At 41.0% G+C, this 19,636-nt stretch overlaps 1 protein-coding gene and 1 pseudogene across 1 annotated transcript in view; both read right to left on the bottom strand.

Moving 5' to 3' along the window:
* Window positions 1-19,636, bottom strand: part of KCMF1 (potassium channel modulatory factor 1) — a 65,684-nt gene that overhangs the window by 37,679 nt on the left and 8,369 nt on the right. The gene's annotated exons all lie outside the window — the stretch shown is intronic.
* Window positions 15,431-16,944, bottom strand: LOC107544362 (small integral membrane protein 13 pseudogene; annotated as a pseudogene).

Raw genomic sequence — 19,636 nt, 5'->3', positions numbered from 1 at the left:
TTCCCGGTCAGGGCACAAGCCCAAAGTTGCAGGCTCGATCTTCCACAGGTAGTGTGCAGCAGACAGCCAATTGATGCCCCTCTCTCCTCCACACTCCCTTCCTCTCTCTCCGAATTTCAATAAAAATATATATATTTTAAGAGTGTGTGTGTATATTATGCCACATGCTATACAATAATTTTAATATCGAGAGCTGCACAGAGAATTATGCCACTAAAATAACATTACAATGATAAAGGCCAACTCCCAAAAAGAGGCTCTTTGCATTTAGTGGCTGAAAAATCATGCAGCCTTTGAAAAGGAACTTAGATGAACAGAGAAGCAATTTAAAAAAGGAACTATTGTATATTACAACTCAGTGAAAAGCACAAGTAACCAGAAATACAGTCAAAGTTCGGTTCTCGAATGTCTCCCATCTTGAACAATTCGGTTCTTGACCAAGTTCAGGGAAAAACTATCTGTTTTTTAACAGAACCTCAGTTCTTCTCAACCTGACAACCTTTTCACGCTGATACAACATCATGACAAAAAGCCTTTCAGGCCACAAACAAAGGAAAGAATATAAGTCAGTTTACCCCTAAACCTCGAGTTGTTAACATCTCAAGATACTGTGCTATGAATATTTTTGTGTTTTTTTGCTTTTTGTTGCTGGTAAAATGGGTGATTGGCACAATTTTAAAATATAAAGAGGCCATAAGAGTGCTGATGCTGCTGGGGGTGTGGAAGTGCTCACAGAACAAGGATCTCAGGCAACTGAAGATTTGGGAAAACTGTTGTTGATCTGGGTAAATGAAAAGCAGCTAGTCGACAGCATTTTGGAGGCAGTGATATGTGAAAAAGTGAAGATGCTAGACCTCTGGAACGAGTGCTGAAAGTGATTTGTTTAAGGCTAGTGGGGGTGGTTCAATAAATTTAATAAGTGTTTGTTTACAGATTAAACACTACATTAGACATGTACTGCATATAAGAAAGGTTAAAACGGAAGCATTTAGGGGTCTGAAACAGATTGATTCAATTTACATTATTTCTAATAGGAAAATTGATTCAGTTTTTGAACAAATCCCTCTTGAACAGCCTTCCAGAACAAATTAAGTTCAAGAACCGAGGTTCCACTATAAAGGGTGGTCAGAGGATATTTCTGGAAGCAAAACTGCTGGAGAGAGAAATCTAAGGCAAATGTTATGATGTTTCACAAGACAGGAGCCTAGATCAACAGCAGTAGGAAGCTCCACTCCCCCTGCCCCGCTGCCCCAAGTCTGTGAAAGAATCACAGGAACGCAATCATGCCTTGCAAAGGTAAAGTAACTCAAGGAGCTTTTTCTTTTAAGATCCTACTTAATTATTATTATTTTTGTTTCTTTTTTTTATCCTCACCCAAGGAGTGAGGATATTTTTTCTATTGATTTTAGAGAGAGGGGAAAGGAAGGGGGAGAGGGAGAAAGGGGAGAGAGAGAGAGACATTGATGTCGACTGGCTGCCTCCAGAATGTGCCCTGACAGGGGGCAGGGATAGGATCCGAAGCCCAGGTACATGCCCTTGACTGGGAATCACACCCGTGACCCTCTGGTGCACAGGCCAATGCTCTAATCACTGAGCAACACCAGCCAGGGCTTAATTATTTTTAGAATTAGGAATACACACACGTATTAAATATACATGTAACTATACATGTTTATTTTTAAAAATCTATGCCATGTGGTTAAGGGAGAGACTCAAGACGAGAGAAAATCAAATTGGGTAGAGAGACTCATACAAACATACTATTCAAGAAAAGACCTATAGTCAAAGAAATTCAGGGGCAGAGAAAGAGAAACGAGAAAAAGGGTATACAGGCCTACCTGGTTTGGCTCACTGGTTAGAGTGTTGGCCCGTGTACTGAAGGGTCTTGGGTTCGATTCTGATCAAGACCATAAACCTCAGTTGCAGGCCTAAGCCTGCGCCCCAGTTGGGGCACATACGGAGGGCAACCAATCGATGTGTCTCTCACACATTGACGTTTCTCTCTCTCTCTGAAAAGCAATGGAAAAAATATCCTCGGGTGAGAATTAAAAAGCAAAAAAAAAGAGAAAGGGCATACAATAGTTGGGGGAGGACAAGATCCAGAAGAAAGAGAACTGGTGGCTGAGAGGAACATCAGAGAGGGTAAAGCATGGAGACACTTGGTAAGCAAGTTTTGTGGATGTGGGCGCTCTTTACACTTAATAGATAGGCTTGCTTGAAACTCTTATACATCTACCTGGCAATTTAAAACAACTTTTTCTGTACGGAGACTCAGCTTTTTCACTTTTATGGTATTGTTTTCAGGTGGTTCTGTGATATGTAACAACAAGGAGCATCCATCTATCCTTTCACTACTTACTATATCTGTACCTACTATGTGCCAGGATACAGCAGTGAACAAAACTGTTTTCTGGGGATACAGCAATCAATGAAAATCTTTGCTACATAGAGCTAATACTTTAGCTGTATTAGTAGCAACTTTCATCATTATTCATTGTGTGCCAGACAATTTACATATATTACTTTATTAATCTTTGCAACAAAGTCATGAGGTAGTTGAAAAGCATGACAGAACTTTTTCCCTGGCTATGGATGATTCAAAACCAGTTTAAACCTGACCAACAAAGTAGATAAAAAGGCAGGGTTGGACATTACATTTAAGGAGTTCCTTATACATTTTGTCAAAGAGGGAAGTTTAATCTCTAAAAGTTTTCAGTGTAAAGGAAGTTGGTGCATTTTAGAACAATGATTGGTTTGCCTGGTTGTAAGAAACTGGACTACACTCTTATTTTGTAGAAATGCATCTCTGACCTGGAAACAGAAACCTGTCTTAGTAACAATGGACTTGCTTATGAGCGAGCTTAGGAACAGCCTTTCAGAACCTCTTATCTGGAAATAGAAAAGCTTCTATATTACTCAATCTACTGTTATACTCAGCCATGATTAGAGCTGATTTCTGACTAACACATAAAATGAAGGCAGAGGGGGGGTGTAAGGAGTGCCTGGGACAAAGTAAGAATTCAAGGAATATCTGTTGAATGAACAAAGTGAATGGAAAGAGAAGGGGCCATTTTCCTAGAGTACTTACTGTAAGTAGGTAGGGGCTCAGTTACTTCACTGTAACATCAAAGGTAGTTGATGACTTATGCACTAACTTTACTTCAGGATAACCAACAAAGTGGTAAAATATTTGTTACAAAGATAAATGAGGCACTGGATCTGACAGGGTTGAGAATCCATAATTTAGTGAGTCTTAATCAGCATTTCTTGAGAACTGAACGGAATTGAAAATTTGATCAGAGTAGACTGCAAATAGTTAGGATATTGCTTCATGAAACTTTTGTTTCCATTATGTGCGTGTTTCTGGGTGCTATAAAATGTATTTCTTGCTTTAAGTCAAGGTCAAAAAAGTTTGTAAGCCACTGTTAAAGTGCTCCCCCAAGAACTGAATATACCAGTGGCCAACAACTCTCCTACAAGGTCCCTCACAGTCCCTTTTTACTTCACTAAGGTGCCTCCTCTCCTGGGCTCTCAGTCTTACTGTGATCTATTCCCCACACCCGTGCTCTCTTCTAAAGCAGATGCTTTCATCCTCCCCACTTCCCACATGTATGCTGCCTTCAAGTCATTCCCTCCATTTCTTTTTTATCTTTTCTGTCCTTATTAAAAGCAAACAAACCAGAAGCTATGAGCATGGCACTTAAGGCCAAAAAGTGGCCTTTTAAGGCATGATGAAATCCAGAAGGCATAAAGGAAAGGCAGAGATATGTCTATAATAAAACAAAAATCTTTTGGAGAAGCCAAGACACCATATACAAAGCAAATGTGATTGGGAAGGAAAGTCCTACAATATAAAAGAAGGTTAAGACCAGGGACAGTCAACACACATGCAATTCTATGAGGGGAGAAAGTGAGCGTAACAAAAAATTTTACAGAAAAATGAAGCCACACACTTACGACCCAGTAAATCTCAACTCTAGGTTATGTATCTAGACATTTACTAAATTATCTCATGAATTTAAGCAATTTTTAGAGTCTCTTAGGTTTTCTAGGTATATAAAGTAATATTAGCAAAAAGAGAAATGTTAATTATTTTCAAATGTTTACTTAGAGTGACTATTTGATTTCCTGTCTTTATATATGAACTTGACTCGTAGTTCCTAAAAAAGGTGACATTACTTCTGAGAGGGCATTTTGAAAATTTAGTTGTCACAATGGTTGTCACCTTGGCCTTTGGAAGGTCAATGCCAGGGATTCTAGAAATCTGCAGTGTGATTGACAATATCACACAATGAAGAACTGTCCCACCTTTTCCATGACTTCCAAGTGTCCCAACAGAAAAACCTGTTTGTAATTATTTGAACATAGACGCTAACTCAATTTTACATAGAGGTACTAAGTACTTTTGCATGATTTTAACACACACTGAAATCACCAGTAATACAACTGTCTGGGAAAACTGTTTAGAACCTGACACCATGAGTTGTTCAAAAGGAAACAGCACCGATGGCAACAATGTTTAAGGTATCTGAACTGCCAGGTATCTGAACTGCCAACACATCATGTCTGTTACGGATTTGCATTTGAAGCTGCCACACGCACAGTGATTCTGTATAAAGGTACAAATATCTTCTTCATTATTTCTTCCAATGTAATTATGCCTGAACATTTACATCTAAAGACATTATTTTATTGTACATTATTTCATTTTTATGTTTCCTTTTCCTTTATGTTAAGAGTATAATAGCCCGGCTGGGCATGGCTCAGCAGCTGAGCATTGACCCAGGATCCAGGAGATCGAGGTTCGATTCCTGGTTGGGGCACATGCCCGGGTTGCAGGCTCGATCCCCAGTTGGGGGTGTGTAGGATGACTCTCTCATCATTGATGTTTCTCTCTCCCTCCCTCCCCGTTCCTCTCTGTGAAATCAATAAAGATGTATATATTTTTAAAAAGAGTATTTAGTGATTTCTTTAAAATATGTGAATAAGTTCTTTACAAAAAAATTCCAATGAATAAACATAGGAAAAATTATAACAGTTGGAAAATCAACATCTTGCAACCACTATGAAACAACAGATCTAGGCAGCTTACATCAGTGACCGCCAATGGAGGAACAGGCTGACATTTGAACCCACTGAGACAACCAGACATGGGCCTCTCAATGTAATATAGTAAATCCCAAATGGGTAATAGAGCGGGGAAAATATTAATAACTGTGTTAATCTCGGTTGATGTTTAAAAGAAAATCTTAGATCAGAAATAAAGAGATACAGAATCTCTCCTTAGGCCTAGGTTACCACTAACCTGTGTATCAACACTCTCTGAGCTACTCCATCAATGATGAGTTTCTCTTATATCATCAACCTATACATTTATCCTGTCCAAAGGACATTAATACTCTTTGTCTGATATACCTTAATGAAGGAAAGATACACTTTGATATACCAATTTAGGAGCCCAATCAAAAAAGTTAAATTTGGTATGCTTGGTTTTGGTATCTCCTGTTTTTCTTTTTTTAATTTTATTTTTGTTTAAAATATTACAAATGTCCCTTTTTCTCCCCAATGACCCGTTCCACCCTGTCCCTTCCCCCTCCCCAGTCCCTCTCCCCACCATTGTCCGTGTCCTTGGGTTGTACATATATGCATATAAATTCTTTGGTTACTCTCTCCCCACTCCACCCACCCGCCCTCCTCCATCCCAATGACATTCGTGAGTCTCGTCTATGCTTCTGTGTCACTGAATCTATTCTGTTCATCAGTTTATTAAGTTCTTTAGATTCCATGTATAAGCGAGATCATGTGATATTTGTCTTTCGCTGCCTGGCTTATTTCACTTAGCATAATATTCTCCAGTTCCATCCATACTGTCCCAAAGGGTACGAGATTCTTCTTCTTTACAGCTGCGTAGTATTCCATGGTGTAAATGTCCCACAGCTTTTTTATCCACTCGTCTACTGATGGGCACTTGGGCTGTTTCCAGATCTTGGCTATTGTAAACTGTGCTGCTATGAACATCGGGGTGCATATATCTTTCTGATTAGTGTTTCAGCATTCTTAGGATACATTCCTAGGAGTGGAATCACTGGGTGAAACGGCAGCTCCATTTTTAATTTTTTGAGGACCCTCCATACTGTTTTCCATAGTGGCTGCCCCAGTCTGCATTCCCACCAGCAGTGTACTAGGGTTCCCCTTTCTCCACACCCTCGCCAGCACGTGTTGTTTGTTGATTTGTTGATGGCAGCCATTCTGGTAGGTGTGAGGTGATACCTCATTGTGGTTTTATTTTGCATCTCTCTGATGGTCAGCGACGTTGAGCATTTTCTCATGTGTCTCTTGGCCATCCGTATGTCCTCTTTGGAGAAGTGTCTATTCAAGTCCTTTGCCCATTTCTTAATTGGGTTGTTTGTCTTCCTCTTGCTGAGTAATATGAGTTCTTTGTACACTTTGGAAATTAGCCCCTTATCAGATACATCCTTGGCAAATACGTTTTCCCAGACCGCGGGGTTCCCTTGTATTTTGAGGCTGTTTTTTGCTGTGCAGAAGATTTTTAGTTTGATATAGTCTCATATGTTTATTTTTTCTTTTGTTTCTCTTGCCCTAGGAGATGTATCAGTGAAAAGTCCACTACGTGGGATGTCTGTGACTTTACTGCCTATGTTTTCTTCCAGGATTTTTATGGTTTCGTGACTTACATTTAAGTCTTTTATCCATTTTGAGTTTATTTTTGTGTATGGTGAAAGTTGGTGGTCTAGTTTCATTCTTTTGCATGTATCTGTCCAGTTTTCCCAGCACCACTTGTTGAAGAGACTGTCTTTACTCCACTGGATACTCTTGCCTCCTTTGTCAAATATTAACTGACCATAATGATGGGGGTGTATTTCTGGGGTCTCTGTTCTGTTCCATTGATCTATAAGCCTGTTGTTGTACCAATACCAGGCCGTTTTGATTACAGTCGCTTTGTAATACAGTTTGAAGTCCAGTAATGTGATCCCTCACACTCTGTTCTTTTTTCTCAAGATGGCTGCAGCTATTTGGAGTCTTTTTTGGTTCCATATAAATTTTCGAAATGTTTGTTCTAGGTCTCTGAAATATGCTGTTGGCATTTTAATAGGAATTGCATTAAATTTATAAATTGCTTTGGGTAGTATGAACATTTTAATATTAATTCTTCCAATCCATGAGCACGGTATATTCTTCCACTTGTTTAAATCTTCCTCTACTTCTTTTTTCAGTGTCACATAGTTTTCCAAGTATAGGTCTTTTACATCCTTGGTTAAGTTTATTTCTAGGTATCTTATTTTTTTAGTTGCAATGGTAAATGGTACTGCTTTTTTAGTTTCTCTCTCTGAAAGTTCATTGTTGGTGTATAAGAATGCCATTGATTTCCAGATGTTGATTTTGTATCCAGCTACCCTGCCAAATTCGTTTATCAAATCTAGTAGTACTTTGGTGGAGTCTTTAGGGTTTTCTATGTACAATATCATGTCATCTGCAAATAATGACAGTTTTACTTCCTCCTTTCCAATTTGGATACCTTTTATGTTTTCTTCCTGTCTGATGGCTATGGCGAGGACTTCCAGTACTATGTTGAATAAGAGAGGTGAAAGTGGACATTCCTGTCTTGTTCCGGTTTTTAATGGAAATGGTTTTAGTTTTTGCCCACTGAGTATGATGGTGGCTGTAGGTCTGTCATATATGGCCTTTATTATGTTGAGGTATGATCCCTCTATTCCCACTTTGCTGAGAGTTTTTATCAGAAATGGGTGCTGGATTTTGTCGAATGCTTTTTCTGCGTCTATTGATATGATCATATGATTTTTGTCCTTCATTTTGCTTATGTGATGTATCACATTTATTGATTTGCGGATATTGTACCAGCCTTGCATCCCCAGAATAAATCCACTTGGTCATGATGTATGATCTTTTTAATGTATTGCTATATCTGGTTAGCTAGTATTTTAGTGAGGATTTTAGCATCTATGTTCATCAGGGATATTGGCCTGTAATTTTCTTTCTTTGTAGTATTTTTATCTGGTTTTGGGATTAGGATGATGCTGGCCTCATAAAAAGTTTGGGAGTTTTCCCTCCTTTGAGTTTTCTGGAATAGTTTGAATAGGTGTTAATTCTTCTTTGAATGTTTGGTAAAACTCGCCTGTAAATCCATCTGGTCCAGGACTTTTGTTTGCTGGGAGTTTTTTGATTACTGCTTCAATTTTACTAGTTTTTATCGGCCTATTCAGGTTTTCTGCCTCTTCTTGATTCAGCTTTGGAAGGTTGTATGCTTCTAGGAATTTGTCCATTTCCCCCATGTTGCCCAATTTGTTGGCATATAGTTGCTCATAACATTTTCTTACAATCCTTTGTATTTCTGTTGGGTCATCTGTTACATTGCCTCTTTCGTTTCAGATTGTATTTATCTGCGTCCTCTCTCTTTGTTTCGTACGGAGTCTGGCTAAAGGTGCACCAATCTTATTAACCTTTTCAAAGAACCAGCTCTTCGTTTCATTGATTTTTTGTATTGTTTTTTTAGTCTCTGCTCTGATTTTTATTATTTCCTTCCTTCTACTTCATCGGGGCTTTTCTTGCTGTTCTCGTTCTAGTTCTTTTAGTTGTTGTGTTAGATGGTTCATTAGATCTTTTTCTTGTTTCTTGAGATAGGCCTGTAATGCTATGAATTTTCCTCTCAGGACTGCTTTTGCCATGTCCCATAGGTTTTGGGTTGTTGTCTGTTCATTTTCGTTACTTTCCATGATGTGTTTGATTTTTTCCTTGATCTCCTTGGTAACCCACTCATTGTTTAATAACATGCTATTTAGCCTCCATGTGTTTGAATACTTTTGAGTTTTTTTATAGTGGTTGATTTCTAGTTTCATGGCATTGTGATCCGAGAAGGTCCTTGATATGATTTCAGTCTTCTTATATTTGTAGAGACTTGCCTTATGCCCTAACATGTGGTCTATTTTTGAGAATGTTCCATGTGCACTTGAGAAGAATGTGTTTTCTGCTGCTTTGGGGTGAAATGTTCTGTAAATGTCAATTAAAATCCATTAGGTCTAGTGATTCATTTAAGGTCTGAGTTTCCCTGTTGATTTTTTGTCTTGATGATCTGTCCAATGCTGACAGTGGGATGTTAAAGTCCCCCACTATGATTGTGTTCCTGTCAATCTCCCCTTTAAAGTCCCCCAAGAAATTTTTTATATATTTAGGTGCTCCTGTATTGGGTGCATAAATGTTTATAAGGGTTATTTTCTCCTGTTGGATTGATCCCTTTAGTTCTCCTATATTTTTATATTTCCTTCCTTGACAGAATGCAAATTCCTTAAGGGCAAGGACCATATCTTATATAAGGAAATATACCTTGTAACTGTTAGCACACAAATTACATGCAAAGATTTTAGAAGTATGGTAAACAGCTGTTTTCTATATCCAAGATGAGAATAATAAAAATCACCCAAACTATATGCCAGGCGCTATTCTAAACATTTTATATATAATAACCATCAAATACAACCACCCTGAGGTTACTAAGCATTATGCCTATTTCATGAAATGATACACACAGAGAGAAACAATTTACCAGAGGTTACAGTTAGTAAGTGACCAAGCTGGGGTTTGAACCCAGAGAGTCTGGCTCCAAAGTCCCATTCCCAAATTTACTACTCAGAATCTCAGAAAAAACATGAGTAAACAGAAAAATCTTATCAGCTGCAGAAGTCTGGCCTTGAAGTATCTTATAAACTAATAAGCTTTCTGAGCCTGCAGTTTTGGTTCACTTTATCCCAGTGACACACACAGTAGAAAATAGGCAGGAGTAAAAGTCATGGGATCTGAATTCTAGTCCTGACACTGACCTCACGTAGTATGACTTAGCAGCCCTTCTAGACCACAATTTTATTTGGGAAAAAAGGAAGAAAGCTGATTTCTTTTTAGACTAAAAGGTCTATTATTCTGTCTTCTTGAATTTTATTGGAGAGAAAAGAACTAAAGTGAAATGATTCATTATCCAGCTCCCAAAACAGCCTAATTCCCACAGTGAGCTCCCCTGGCCTGTACCTGCATCCCTGCAGCACTGGCACAGGAGACACGCTGGGCTTTCTACCTCTACACGCTTCTCTTTTCTGCTATTTTGATTATAAAGACAAGGTTCATATGCCCCCCAAACAGACATTTACCTACTAAAATGTTTGAGGAACTCAAGCACAATCACCATAATCACATCAAGTCTAGATCCTTAATAATACCCAATCAAGTTTATTCATCCAAATGGCTTGTACCTCTCCACTTGAACATCTAACAGACATCCCTAACCTCTTACGTCTGAAACAGGACTCTTGACCTCCATCCCCAAAAATGCCCCGCCCATCCTCCTGCCTTCCCCATTTCAGTAAGTGGTCCTCTCCTCACCTATTTGCTTTCACCTACACTATACCATCAAGTTCTGTTAGCTCTACATTCAAAGAATTAAATTAAAATGACTCATTTAATCTGGACCCAGTCTTTCCCTACCTCATCTTCTCTACTTCTCTTTGCTCCAACCACTCCATTCCTCAAACAACCTACTTTATTCTCACCTCAGGCCTTTTATACTTGAAGTCTTGGCCTGAGAGGAGTCACCTTCTCTGCAAGGTCTTCCTGACCATCCCCTTAAAAATAGGCCACTCACTCACCTTCTATCATATTCAATCCTTATGCCCTGCTTTATTTCCTTCAGAATTTTATCACTGGCCAACATCATGTTATGCTTCTTTTCTGTGCCCCCTCCCATTAAAATGTGAGCTCTCCAATAAGAACTTCCTCTTACTCTTTTTCATTACTCTATCCCCCGTTTTAACAACAGTGTCCAGCACAGTGTTTGTTGAATGAATCAATTTTCCCAGCCTCAAGTATCTGCCAAACCCTACACCAACTAACTGGCTGAGATACCTTAGCTGTGGATATCTCCTTCCCTTCCCAGCTAAATCTTTAAGTAGTGTTTCCAACCTCTCATGTTCTTACTGGATTTAACAAACTGCAATCTGGGGTCTAGCCCACTCCTTTGAAAGAGCTCATTAAGTTCCACCTTCCTGACTCCAACAGCCCCAGCCCATGAACACTCCATTCCACACCTTCTTGACATTTCTGCAGCAAAACTGACCATATCCTCCTTCTAGCAAATCACCTTCCTCAGTTTCAACGCCCATACTCTCTCCTGGTTCTCTCCTACTCTCCAGACTATCCTCATGCAGTCAGTCTGCTGATCTTCTAATCTTAAGGGCTTAAAGATCAGTCTCCTCTTCATAACCCATATGTTCTCACCATCACTGAGCAATCAACTCTACTACCATAGATTCATCTTAGCCCAGAACCTCTTCCTCCTGAATTCCAGATCCGCATATTCAACTGCCACTGCACATCTCTACCTGGACCCACAGGTACCTCAAACCCAAATGCTAAAAATGGGAAGTCACTTCTCTTTTCTCTGCTCCCTAGATAAACATCTTGATGAATGGCACTGACCAGCCAATCAAGCCCAAATGCCAAGTTTTCCTAGACCTTTCATTCTTCCTCAATCCCTATGCCTGATCTTATACCCACTACAGCAATTATCTTTTGTGGTCACTTACCTGTCCCCCTCCTCCCTGTAAATCCATTCTCCAGAGCATCTCTTTCTAGAACATAAAATCAGATTCCTTAAAATTTCCTAAAAACTCACTCCCCATTACTGTACCATCTTGACAAGGTTTTTCTCCTGGCATTAGCCCCTTTCTGCTCCGGTAATGCCGAATTTCCCACAACCTCCCTTCAAAGGACACTCTTTCTGTTCATGTCTCTCCATGGGATACTCTGCCCCACACTACCTACCTGGCAACCTATTAACTCCCAGCTCAAATGCATGACTTCTTTTGGGATGTCTTCATGAATTCACCCATGAAACTGAGAAGCTTGCCATATCTATTCTTTCACTATACCTTTTAAGTATTAATATAGTTCTTACTTTATTGTATTAGAATCACCTGTCTCATCTTAGAGGGTTGGAACCCCCTTTGTTTTTCTGTCTCCAGTCTCCAACACAATGTCTCTACATAGAGAAGGTATTCAATATAAATATACTTATTAAGTGAACAGATTAAAGCAGGGGTCAGCAAACCATAGCCCACCGCCTGTTTTTGTACTGCCTGCTAGCTAAGAATACTGTTTTCATTTTTAAATGTTTAGAAAAGGAAATTTTAAAGAGTAATATTTGGTGAGGTCTGAACATTACATGTAATTCAAATTTCAGTGTCCATAAACAAAGATTTATTGGATCATAGCCATCCATGCTCACCTATGTATGTTTAGTCTTATAGCAGTTTTCACGCCACAACAGCAGAATGGAGGAGTTGCAACAGAGACCATATGGCCCACAAAGCCATAGCTGCTATCTAGCTCTGCACAAAAGTTTGTTGACCTCTGCATGAAATATAAATGAATATGGGCTGACAGACTGATTCAAATCCTGGTTTTACCACTTAGTATCTCTGAGACCTAGGATAAAGAACCTAATCTCTGAGACTCAACTCCTTAATTTGTAAAATGGGTTATCCCATGTTACCTTGGTGGGTTGTTTGGAAATTTTACTAAGCCTTTTAATTGAGGTCCCTGCTGTAGAAACTAGTTTATAAAGGGCCTGGTACCGAGTATGGCCTGGGTCTGAATCCCAGCTGTATCACAGACTGTGTGACCTTGGACAAGGTACTTAACTTCTCAGTGCATCAACTTCCTCACCTATAAAACTGGGATACTAGTATGTATCTCAAAGGACTGCTGAAAGAATTAAATGAGTTGGCACATGTGAAATGCTGAACACCATGCCTGTCAGATAGTGAGCACTCAATAAACAGTACTATTAATATAGCAGACACCTGGTTAATACTGGTTTCTCCCCTTCCCACCTCTTCATCTACCCTATCTTCCATCCCTACTCAAAGCAGCCTGCATCTAAAGGAGTCAGTCAATACCTGCATGACAAGTGTTGTTAGGGCCTTTGTGGCTTCGGTGTCACATCACAATCACGGTTCTTCTCTTAGCAATCTGATGATCTTCCCTCCTCTGGATGTATCCTTCCTTAGAAATCTAGCCAATCCCAGGCTTCAATGTAGGGAGCTATAAAATTCTTATCTCTAGCCAAGATCTCTCCCCTGAGCCCCAGTAGAGCATCATGCAACTCCTGATTTCTACCTAACGGCCTACCATCACCTTAAATTCAAAATGGTAAAAGCCGAAAATTGTGTTTTCCCATTTCTTCTCTGGCTAGTTTGTCCTGAAATTATACTTTAGTTCCTGCTCTCTTGGATTGAGACCTTATTTCAAGTCATCTTTTTATTTGTTCCTACTGCCATGGACTAATTCAGGTCCTTTTAACTTCAAGTGTACTTCACCAAAAAGCCCCTAACTGGTCTCCCTGCCACAGGCAGCAAACTCTCCTGCACGCACTACCACTACAGCACTAATCTTCCTAAAACATACCATTTTTCATCATGACCTTTCTGTGCTTAAAACTTGAGGTGCACTACCCTCTTTTCTATCCCATAATTGGCATGGAAAAAGGAAACGACTGATTGACTGTAGTGCGGCAATCAAAATCCTTCACTGTCTAACTTGCGCCAATCCTCCTTTCTAATCTTATCTCCCATGTTAAAAATACCATCACCTTGCCCTGGCTGGTGTGGCTCAATTGACTGAACGTCACCCCGTGAACCAAAAGGTTGCTGGTTTGATTCCCAGTCAGGGCACATGCCCGGGATTGCAGGTTCAGTCCCCAGGAGTGAGTACGAAAGACTATCAATCTCTCTCACATTGATATTTCTCTCTCTCCCTGTCTCCCTTTCTCTCCCTCTCAAAATGTATTTTATAAAATACCATCACCTTTCCGGCCGGGTGTGGCTCAGCGGTTGAGCACTGACCTAGGATCCAGGAGATAGAGGTTCGATTCCTGGTCAGGGCACAAGCCTGGGTTGTGGACTCGATTCCCAGTCAGGGGCGTGCAGGAGGCAGCCAATCAATGCATCTCTCATCATTGATGTTTCTCTCTTTCTCTCTCTCACTCTCTCTTCCTCTCTCTGAAATCAATAAAGATATATTTAAATAAATAAATAAATAATACCAGCACCTAACATTTATGCAGCGCTTTCCTTAACTTAGAAAACATTTTTACAAGTGCTGGCACCTCACTGCACACAAAAGCAAAGCAGGCTTAGTATCCTTCTTTTACAGGAGAAAAAACAGTCTTCTAGCCCTAAACTAGGAGTCAGAAAAAAGGGCCCCTGTTCCACTTTCCCCTCAGAATCTTAGGTAAATCAATGTTTCTAATACCTCGCTCACACCACTCATATACAGGAGTCTTCTGTTCCAGAAACTCTGGTCCTCGGTGTCATCTCATCTGCCTCTCCCCAACACACCTCATGTTTCCTTAGCTTTGCACCTTACCTCCTAACTCTTCTCCCACTTGGTAGACACCTGTCCCCAACTCTTGTTATAAAAATACAGAAGTTCTTCAAGTCTTGAGTTTAAATGTTACCTCTCTGGGAATACCTTCTCTGACACCCCAAACACATTCTATTACACTTGCCAACACTATGGCGCTTGTAGCAGTTGGACACTTACTGCTCCAGTTGTACTACGGCTAGTTTATTTTACATGCTTAGACCTTCCCGTTTCTCCTCCAGGAGGAAAGAGTATTTGAGTTTTCTGCTTTCCTCGCAGTCTCTATGACAATACCTTGGACACAAAGCTTTGGGTTAGACAGCTTAGGCCAGTGTCTTTCCAACAGCCAGGCATGACCCCTGAGGAGAATGAGAGGTGAATTCAGAAGGTCACTGGTATTATTGCTTTTCATGAAACAGAACAGAAAATGGAATACATCTCTCACAGTAAAGATGAGTCTTGTTTTGTAAAACTATTTTATTACATATGTATGTAACTATTGACTCATAATATCAAATACATTTTTTTATCATGTGTTAGGATATACTTTTTTAAAGTGTGAAAGCTGCTAATGTAGAAGATCCAAATTTCTAGGCTGCAAGGTTTTACATTCAAACCAGGGAGATATCTGCTCTCCACCAAACTGCACGCCCTCTGAGAAAATTCAGCTAAATAGAATACACAGACAGTACATGGGGGCTGAGGGGGACAAAGCTTAAAAGAGTGGTGAATGTACAGGAAAGTTGGTGAAAAAATGTTCTTAGAGATGCTGAAATATGCTACAAGGTATTTGTTTAGCCAAAAAGATCGCTCTATAGAAGAATGGTTTCCAAAATTATCTCAGAGCACTCACACCTAAACCCAGCGCTCACTGCGCCTACAAGGGGATGCAGGATCTGGCCCCCGCTATGCCAGCCTCAGTTCCTACCCCCTCAGTCACTTTCCTCCTGGCTTTGCTGCTATTTCCAGACATTCCAAGCTTCAGGGCCCCTGCACCTGCTGTACATTCAGATGTATCCTTCCTTCCTCCTTTAAATATCCTTCTCTTTTAATGTCCCATCTTCAGAAAGGCCCTCCCTGACCACTGTATCTGAAGTAGGCCCCCCCCTCTAGTCCCTTCATTTGCTGTACAGTTTTTCATAACACTGTCACCTCCTAACACTCTACTGCATATTTATTCCTCTATGGTCTATTCCCAGGGTTCACAAACTTTTCCTATAAAGAGCCAAACAATAAATATTTTCAGCTTTCTCTGTCACAACTGCTCAACTCTGCCACTGTAGCACAAAAGCAGCTTAGACAATATGTAAATGAGCAGATGTGGCTGTGCTGTAATAAAACTTTATTTACAAAAACAGGTAGCGCTGAGCAGGTGGCTCAGTAGGCTGAAGCAACATCCTGTACACCAAAGGGTAGTGGGGTTCGACTCCCAGTCCGGGCCCATAAGGGAGACAACCAATCGATGCTTCTCTCTGTCCCCCGCTCTAAAATCAATAAAAAACACATCCTCAGGTGAGGATTAAAACTCACTAACACACAACAAACAGGCAGCTGGCTCGGTTTGGCCCACACGCCATATACTCCTGCTACCGAAGTTCCTTCTAATAAAATGGGAGTGTCACAGGGACCGGACTCCTCTCTGGCCCAAGGACCCTTGTGATCAGTGTGTGCTGAGTAAATGAGGCACGCTTGTCTTCCACCTCCGAACACCACAGCGTTAAAGAACGAGGCCAGGGCAGCGGCTCCCTTCCACTTAGTCAGCATCACGCCATGAAGGGTGGTCGTGCAATCCTAGTGCGCGTCTGTCAACAGCAGTGACCACATCACACATAGCCTTCGGTCACAACTGGGACCTGGTAGGAGCTCCTTAAAACACAGCCTGATGGGCTTCACTCCCAGAAGTGCGGATCCAGTAGGTCAAGGGCAGAGCCCAAGAATCCGTCTTTCCAGCAAGTTCCCAGGTGATGCTGACACCGCTGGCCCTGACTCACACTCTGGGAACCACTGGATGAGCATATCCAAACACTAGAGCACTAGCGTTTTAATACCTTTTTTTTTTTGGGGGGGGGGTAAAAGCCCTTTATTTTCATATGTTTTACATGTAAATTTTTTAAAATGGAACTTGAAATCCAAGTACGAATGTTCTTCGATATTTTAGCAATTGCAAAGCCAAGTCTGTAAGAAACAGGCTCCCACTGCCCTTCATCATTCACTAACAGAGGACGACGGTTGGGGTGGGCGGCCTTCGTAGGCGGGCGCCCTCCTCTGGCGCGCAGATCCGATCCTGTGCGGCACCGATGAGAGGTCCTCTTCTATTTCAGGCCCTGGAGGCGCACGATCTCCCTCCTGGGATCCTGGGTCTCCCACTAGTTCCCGCAGAAACTTGAATTTCGATAAAAAAAAAAGCCATACAAAATACCAACCGCACACTATCAGCAGCAGAACGATCAGCAGTGCGGCCACGAACACCAGCAGGATCAGGCCGACGCTGTGCCACATCTCGGGGCGGGGCGGCCGGCTCACAGCGGCGGGCGGCGGCACGAGAGGCAGGCGTCCGCCGGAGGCGGTGCGGGGCGGCCCCGCAGCAGGCGGGCCAACCCCACCAACCCTTCTTCCCGCCCCGGGCGAATGTGCGCGGGGAGAGGCGTGTGCGGCGGGGGGCCCCGACCCCCATCCCTCCCAGGAGCGCCCGGAGTCCCCGGTACCCCGGCGGCGACCGGACGCGCTTCCATGGAGGTCACCACGCGCCTGTGGGCAGGAGACGGCAGGGCCCAGGGGCGCACCGCGACCACCCGGCGAGGAGCCGCCTCCCGAGGGTTCCCTTGGCCCTAACGAACGGCAGGTAACGTATTCTAGCAGCCGCTACAGTTACTTCTCAGCCCCCACATTTTTATACTATTAAAAAAAGAGAGAGACACAAATTCCTGAGTTTCAGTGACCAGGCTGCGGGGGGCCTGAAAAAGAACGGAGCCATAAAACTGACTGCAGTGCAACCGCTGCTTCAGTAAAGTGAAAGCAGAAAAACACTAGGTTTTTAATTTCTAACAGCTGATCTTCCAAACAGTCTACTTCCATTTGCAAATGTAGTTTTAACTGGCTAAAACAATAAACCACATATGCCAAAGACAAAAATCGCCAGTGGGTGGCTAGCCTTGATAGTGGGCTACGTATTAATTAGCTCCATAATCAGTTTCCTTAAAATTACTTTTAGGAAGAATCACAGCCACTGGGTTTCCTATTGTTAGAGAGTACAGACTGGATACTATACTAGAGATCCAATCTCATTACAATGAAACACACCTACAACTTTCTTGGTCTTTGCACCGTTTTCTTAGAAACCTCCACGCCTTGAGCTCCCAGTAGAGGAAGAAATGAATGCACAAGCCAAAGAAAGGTGAGGCAGAGGTCCAACTGAATCGCTAGCTTATGCGCCCACAGGAGTGCAAGTAAGGAAAGCCAGAGGCCAAGGACACTGGTACCAACGGCTGGACTACATACATGCCTATTGTCTAGAACTTGGCAATGGACCTAGAGCATCCATCATCATCTGACTGCCATGACCATCTATCTACCTTGCTTGTATAAAAACAGTCCCTTTTGGTCCTTTGCCCTGGACCTGACATTCTGGATCAGTTGTCCTCAGTTGTGGCTGAATGCGACACGTGTACAGTAAGTCATTTCTTATGCTATCTTAGCTGAAGAAGAAGAAAAAAACATGTCTACAATAAATTACAAAAGTGATGAAAAGTCTATTACCACCAGGAGGAACTCACAACTATCCTCTAATTTCACCATATATTAAAACTTATAACAATTTTTACAAGCTCTATATTTGTAAATGCAGGGGACTTTAAAATAAACCCCCAAAATGACATTAAAACCACCTTGAAGCCATTATTTACTCCAATCTGAACAGCCTACAAAGTGATTAGAATTTATATACATTTGTAGCTGTTTGTAAAGCAGGTTTCTATTGTGATGGTAACGAAAGTAAGTTAAAAAATAATTTTGAGGTGAAAAAGGTAAAATCTAAGTTCTTAGAAGAGAAATTCAAGAAGCAGAAATCCAGAATGTTCATGAGTAGACCATTAAGTAGATGGCATTACTGCATCAAAATGTACCCACAGAAGAGGCAGCATATAATCAACAATGAATTAGCAGATCGCCATTGCATAAAGATGATTTTCAGCTAAGATCAAATATTTTTGGTGAGATAATTAAATAAAGATGTGGTACAAAGATACAATAGACTATGACTCGGCCATAAAAAATGGTATCTTACCATCTGTGACAACATGGATGGACCTAGAAGGTGTTACACTAAGTAAGGCAGGCAGAGAAAGACAAACACAGTTAAGATTTCACTTATATGTGAAATGTAATAAGCAAAACAGAAACAGACTCAGATACAGAGAACTGATGGTTGCCAGATGGGAGGGAGGTTGTTGGGGGGCCAGGTGAAAATGGTGAAGGGATTAAGAAATACAAATTGGCGATTACAAAATAGTTATTGGGATGTAAAGTACAGCATAGGGAATATAGTAAATAATATTGTAGTAACTATATATGGTGCCAGGTAGATAACAGATTTATCCCTGGGATCACTTCATAAGTTACATATATGTCTAACCGCAATGCTGTACACATGACACTGACAAAATATTGAATGTCCACTGTAATTGAAAAAGAAAAAAAGTGAAAAATTTTTGGTGAAAATTTAGCACCTGAATTAAAATGTGCTAAATGTAAAACATATATCAAATTTTTACAGCAAACATTTCATTAACAAATCTTATGTTGATTACACGTGGAAATGTTATTTTGGATATACTGGGCTAAAGTATTAAATTATTAAAATTATTTGTACCTTCTTAGTTGTTACTGTGGCTACCAGGGAATTAAAATTACAAATGCCTTGCACTAGATTTCTATTGGAAAGTTAAAGTCTACCCTGATTCTGCAAATAGATTTGCTAGCTCCTCCTCCTTTGGGTGACTTCTAAACTGCTTGTAGAAAATGTTATGGCGCAATGAATGAACATGAAGATACGTAGTATGTCTGACGTGAAGATCCTTGATCTTGGCCTAATGTAGGAACACCACAGATCAAGTGCCCACCCGCTGCCACTTGATGTTTTAATCCCCATACTCCTAGGCAAGGGAAGATTAGTTCCACCACTGCGACCACTCTG

The sequence above is a fragment of the Miniopterus natalensis genome, chromosome 13 (genome assembly GCF_054644295.1).
Source record: "Miniopterus natalensis isolate mMinNat1 chromosome 13, mMinNat1.hap1, whole genome shotgun sequence".
Classification (NCBI taxonomy): Eukaryota; Metazoa; Chordata; class Mammalia; order Chiroptera; family Miniopteridae; genus Miniopterus; species Miniopterus natalensis.
Note: the sequence above shows the minus strand (reverse complement) of the source record. Positions and strands in the feature narration are given on the sequence as shown.